This window comes from Papio anubis, chromosome 5 (genome assembly GCF_008728515.1).
Source record: "Papio anubis isolate 15944 chromosome 5, Panubis1.0, whole genome shotgun sequence".
Lineage (NCBI taxonomy): Eukaryota > Metazoa > Chordata > Mammalia > Primates > Cercopithecidae > Papio > Papio anubis.
Window position 1 is genome coordinate 33,528,989 of NC_044980.1, and position 6,161 is coordinate 33,535,149.

At 43.8% G+C, this 6,161-nt stretch overlaps 1 long non-coding RNA gene across 1 annotated transcript; it reads left to right on the forward strand.

Moving 5' to 3' along the window:
* Positions 1-1,517: 1,517 nt before the first annotated feature.
* LOC116274879 lies at positions 1,518-5,782 on the forward strand. Its single transcript, XR_004183686.1, has 2 exons — positions 1,518-3,264; positions 5,237-5,782. It is a non-coding gene; the product is annotated as an uncharacterized LOC116274879 (long non-coding RNA).
* The last annotated feature ends 379 nt before the right edge of the window (positions 5,783-6,161 follow it).

Consider the following 6,161-nt stretch of genomic DNA (forward strand, 5'->3'; position numbering starts at 1 on the left):
GAAGAAATGTTCGGGGAATGTGGTGGAGGGTGATGGGAGAGGAATTTGCCACACTGGATGAGAAGGATTTTCAGAAGAGGTAACACAGGAGCTGGAACCTGAGGGTGAAAATGGTGAAAATCCAGGGAATTCTATTGGGCAGAGGGAACAGCCAGTGGCAAGTTTCTAAGGAGGGAAGGAGAGAAGGTGTGTTCCGGGAAGAGAGAGGAGAGAACTCTGTCTGGAGCCCAGAGGCAGGGAGGAGGCTGCTGGGAGATGAGATTGGAGGGACAGTCACATCCAGCACTCACAGGGCCTTGAAGGCTGAGATGAAGAGTTTGGGTTTGATTTCCGAGCATGATTGCCAGCCACTGAAGAGCCTAAGACAGGACATTGATTTCTGGTGTTCAAAGATGACTTTGGCTTTGGGTGGTTGGGCAGGGAAGGTGAGCCAGAGAAGAGGGGAAGGAAAGAGTCAGGTTGAGGGTTACAGCAGTAGCCCAAGTGAAAATGGAAATGAACAGCAGAGGCCATTTAGGTGTCAGCCATATGGTCACCGGAAATCTGCTCTGTGCTGAAGCCATTAGCCTATTTGAATCTCTCGTGCTCTGTACTGGCCGCCCAGCCTGTGACTCAAAGACTCCACTGCAGGAATACCCAACCTTTTCCTGACAATTTCCCAGAAACTGTGTCATGTTGGGAGTGTGTATCGAGAAGAGGCTGGCCAGTGATTGCTAAGAAAAGCCATGAATGGGGATAATGGATAAAATGTGGCTACAGTTTCAGCATTTTTCCAGGGTAAAAAAATCTAGAAACCCAGGGGTCAGGGAGTGGAGCATGGTGGAAACTCCAGGCTGGAGATCCTCAGTGTCAGGTTCTGAGGTCAGTGTGTAGATTGGCACCAACGTGAGGGGCCTCTGCACAGTGTCATGGGGTGGAGGGCGTGAGTGGGGGTGAACAATGGCAGGTTCTAGAAATGCAGATTATTTGAATCCACCCAGAAGTGATTGCACCTCTAATATTACCTCCATTTTTCCTTTGTAATTAACTTGAATTTATTTTTACTGGTTTGTAGACTCCCCAGAGACACTGTGGGAAGATTTGTCAGGTAGAATTCTAAACTTCTCATTCATTTCTTTTTACTTTTTATTTTGTAGAGACAAGGTGTCGCTTTGTTGCCCAGAGAGGTCTTGAACTCCTGGCCTCAAGTGATCTTCCCATCTTTGCCTCTTAAAGTACTGGGATTACAGGCATAAGCCAGTGCACCTGGCCTCATTTCTGGTTTTTTTGTGTTGTTTTGTTTTGGTTTTCTGAGGCGGAGTCTCACTCTGTCACTCAGGCTGGAGTGCAGTGGCGCCATCTCAGTACGCTGCAACCTCTGCCTCCTAGGTTCAAGTGATTCTCCTGCTTCAGCCTCCAGAGTAGCTGAAATTACAGGCACCTGCCATCATGTCCAGCTAATTTTTGTAATTTTAGTAGAGACAAGGTTTCACCATGTTAGCCAGGCTGGTCTCAAACTTCTGACTTCAAGTGATCTGCCCACCTCGGCCTTCCAAAGTGCTGAGATTACACGCATAAGCCACTGCACCTAGCCTCATTTCTGTGTTTTAAATATACTTTACCTAAAGCTTATTTCACTATAGGCTGGCAAGTTTCCTGGACAACATAGCATGATAAAAGAATGTAAGTGTTGGAGTCAGAGAGGAATTTGCCCAAAGTCTGGCTCAGCCGTATTCTAGATCTATTGTTTTTGGTCAAGTCATTTGAATTCTTTCAGCCTCAGTTTCCACATCTGTGTAATGGGAGTCATACGGATTATAAATAATAGTTGTAAAGTGCCTGGCTCCTACTAGACACCTGATACACATCAGAATTATAATTATAGTGCCAAGGAAACATTACTTTCTTATATGAACTAGGTGACTTATACAAAATAAAAAAATACCCTTTTCCACATCTGCAGGTTGTATCAAGTCCTGACATACACAAGTGGTCACACAAAGGAGTTCAAGGTTAAAGAGTGAGGAGACTGAGCACCAACCCTTCCCTGGGTCCCTGCCGTTGGCACAACTCACAGCACTGCTAACAAAGGCTCAGGAACAATGTCCTCATCACACCGATTCATCATTTTTTACCTTCCCTTTTGAGGTTAGGGATGGAAACTATTAGAGTTAGGAAAATGACTGTAATATTTTTTCCCCAGTCACGAAATACTATCAATATGAAAACTCCCAGAACATTCAACAGCCTCAAAGCTCACCAGGGTGGTAAGCCTAAACTTATTTGCTTTTAAAACATAAATGAAGTTGGTTCTGTAAATGTAACTTCTCACTGAGCCCAGAAATGAAAAATTCCAGCTTGTCACTGATCTCTTACAAAACTTGGAAGAAGCTATCTCCTTTCGTAGGCAGGATTCATATAAAACAGCCCAACTCAGTTCTTGTTTCTTTGTTTGCTCCATGTTTGGTTATAATTAAGTGTTTCATTCTTGAGGTTTCTTATCCACAGAGCCTCCCTGTAGAAGAGTTACCAGAGAATTATTTCTGCTTTGCAAAGCAGGGAAGAGGTCCCCCCACCCACCTCTGTCTGAGCATTAAATCCCAGACATCAGCAGTTGGACTGAACCCCACTTTCCAATCCTTTGATATGCCTTCCAATATTTTAGGGTGCAAGTTACCAAAACCAGAAAATCTTTATTGTAATTTTTTAAATTGCTGTTTGTTTAATTGATACCGAAAACTGTTATTTCCTTCTTCAACTTTTCTATGTTAGGTTAGACCATGGAAGTTAAAGCAATGTGTGGAGGAAGAATGTTGTGAGAAAAGAGAATATTAGAAGTAACTTTTATTTTTGGAGATTTTGAAAATAAATAGAGGGAAATGAGATACCCTCATGAAGGAAAGTAAGACTTAAGATCCAGAAGAGATTGAGTAGTTTCCTCAGGTAAGGAAAACATAAACACGAAAGGTATCAGGTGACTTGAGTTGCGTTTTGAGAATGAGAAACTTGCTTTCCTCTCGGGCCTCCCTCACAGGTTGGGGAAGACCCACCTTCATTTTCAGAATGCTGGTCCCTTGCCCAACCCAAACATGTAAAATGGAACAAATGAGCCCAACGGAGAAGATTGGAAGCCCCAAGACAATCCAGGCTTTTCTCACAACTTGACTTGGTACATCGTGGCCCCAAATGAGAGCATAAAGGGAACCCAGGCAACCATTTATGAAAGAGCATACTGGCTCTAGAATTTCTCTCGGCAGCCTGCAATTCTTCCCAAGGCTCTTTTCTGTGAGTTCGCTCATTCGAACTTCCTCCTAAAATGTCATGAGCTATCTGGGAGGAGTACATCTCAATGCTATTATTACCCATTATAATTTTAATTTGACTTGGTTTCTCACATCATGGGTGCTGTGGACTGAATGTTTGTGTCTCCACGAAGTCGATAAATTGAAAGCTTTAATTCCCAATGTGATACTATTAGGAGGTGGGGCCTTTGGGAGGTAATTAGGTTGTGAAGGATAAGCCCTCATGATGGGATTAGTTCCCTTATAAGAAGAGACATGAGGCCGGGTGCAGTGACTCATACCTGGAATCCCAGCACTTCAGGAGGCTGAGGTGGGAGGATCACTTAAGCCCAAGATTTGAAGACCAGCCTGAGCAAACATTGTGAGACCCTCCTCTCTATAAAGAAATTTTTTTGGCCGGGTGTGGTAGTTCATACCTGTAATCCCAGCACTTTGGGAGGCTAAGGCTGGCAGATCACGATATCAGGAGATCGAGACCATCCTGGCCAACGTGGTGAAACCCCATCTCTACTAAAAATACAAAAATTAGCTGGGTGTGGTGGCACATGCCTGTAATCCCAGCTACTCAGGAGCCTGAGGCAGGAGAATCGCTTGAACCAGGGAGTCAGAGGTTGCAGTGAGCCAAGATAGCGCCACTGCACTCCAGCCTGGCAACAGAGTCAGACTCCGTTTCAAAAAAAAAAAAAAAAGAGTTAGCTGAGTGTGGTGGCATGTGCCTGTGGTCCTAGCTACTTGGGAAACTAAGGTGGGAGGATCACTTGAATCTGGGAAGTTGAGACTGCAGTGAGCCCTGATCACACCACTGCACTCTAGCCTGGGTGACAGAGTGAGACCCTGTCTTAAAAAGAGGACATATGAATATGTACAACTAATATATAATCAATCGTTTATTTTTTTATTTTTATTTTATTTATTTATTTATTTATTTATTTATTTATTTATTTATTTTGAGACAGAGTCTTACTCTATCACCAGGCTGGAGTACAATGGTGTGATCTCGGCTCACTGCAACCTCCGCCTCCCGGGTTCAAGCGATTCTCCCAACTCAGCCTCCCAAGTAGCTGGGATTACAGGAGCCTGACACCACACCCAGCTAATTTTTGTATTTTTAGTAGAGACGGGGTTTCACCATGTCGGCCAGGATGGTCTCGATCTCTTGACCTTGTGATCCGCTCGCCTCAGCCTCCCAAAGTGCTGGGATTACAAACGTGAGCCACTGTGCCTGGCCAATTTTTTTTTTTTTTAAATAAGAGATATGAGAGGGCCGGGCGCGGTGGCTCAAGCCTGTAATCCCAGCACTTTGGGAGGCCGAGACGGGCGGATCACGAGGTCAGGAGATCGAGACCATTCTGGCTAACAAGGTGAAACCCCGTCTCTACTAAAAAATACAAAAAACTAGCCGGGCGAAGTGGCGGGCGCCTGTGGTCCCAGCTACTCGGGAGGCTGAGGCAGGAGAATGGCGTGAACCCGGGAGGCGGAGCTTGCAGTGAGCTGAGATCCGGCCACCGCACTCCAGCCTGGGCGACAGAGCCAGACTCAGTCTCAAAAAAAAAAAAAAAAAAAAAGAGATATGAGAGAAATAATCTGTTTCTCTGTCACATGAGGAAACAGCAAGAAGGCGGCCCTCTGCAAACGAGGAAGAGAGCCCTCACCAGGAACCAAATTGGCCAGCACCTTGATGTTGGACTTTCTAGCCTCAAAAACTGTGAAAAATATATTTTTGTTGTTAAGCCACTGGTTCTATGGAATTTTTGTTATAGCAGCCTGAACTACGGTGAAGGTTATAGGGGAGAGTATAAATAAGAGGAACAGCGGACTCCAGTGTTTTAATTTTATTGGTAGGCATGGTCTAAGAGTGACTGGCTGCAGAAGAGGCCCTGGACAGACAGGGTTTGTCTTACTCAGAAGTGTACACACTGCTGGTCTGAAAGTGAAAGATCATTCATCTCTCGTAGGATTCACAAGTCAATCATTAAGCAAGCATTTACTGAGGACCGATGTGATGTGCCAGGCACAGCTCCAGACACTGTGGACCCAAAGAGTTCTCCAAGATACATTCCTCAGGTAAACAGGTAATTAGGACACCACATGGTAAGTGGGAAGATACAGATATGCACAGGAAGCTACAGGAACACAAGGTGGGGAACTGAGCCCAACTCAGAGGAAGTGCTAGAAGATTGTTAGGAAAGGGTCCCTGGAGGAGGTGATAGCTGAGTCAAGGTATTTTCCGTAACAGAGATTACCATATTTCACCGATTATGAGATGCACTTTCTTTTCCACATTGTAACATCTCTAAAACTAGGATTCATCCCATAATCAATAGAGACTTGTTACAGCTCTGATTCTCATTACCTGCACACAGGTAAATTTCGTCATTTTGTCATCAATTCACTTGAGTTATTTGCAACACTAGTACTACACAAGTGGAGTTTAATTGCCATTTAAAATGTCTTCAAAGATGTTACATATAGTTTGGTGTTACAGCAAAAAAAAAAAAAAAGTATACACAGAAAAGCGTAGGAATAAAGGAACTTGCACTGGATATTAAGAAAGCAGGTATTTATGGAGGAATGACCAGAGTTGTGTATTTGTCACAAGTATTTTAATAGAATCAAGAAGAGAAGATACCCATAAGTATGTGAAGCTGTGTTATATTTTGTTCCTAAGATACCAAAAAAAAGAATTGTCTATTACACACTAAGCAACACAGCTAAAGGCAGGAAAGTTGCCAAACCCAAAGGAACATACACGGGAAATTATCAAATGAGCAAAGGCTGGTGGCACTAATTTCATGCACGACACAGAACTGTTCTTAAAGCATTATATCACAGTTTAATGGGCAGAGTGGTGCTTTTCTTTTCTGGTGATAAAACAGTCAA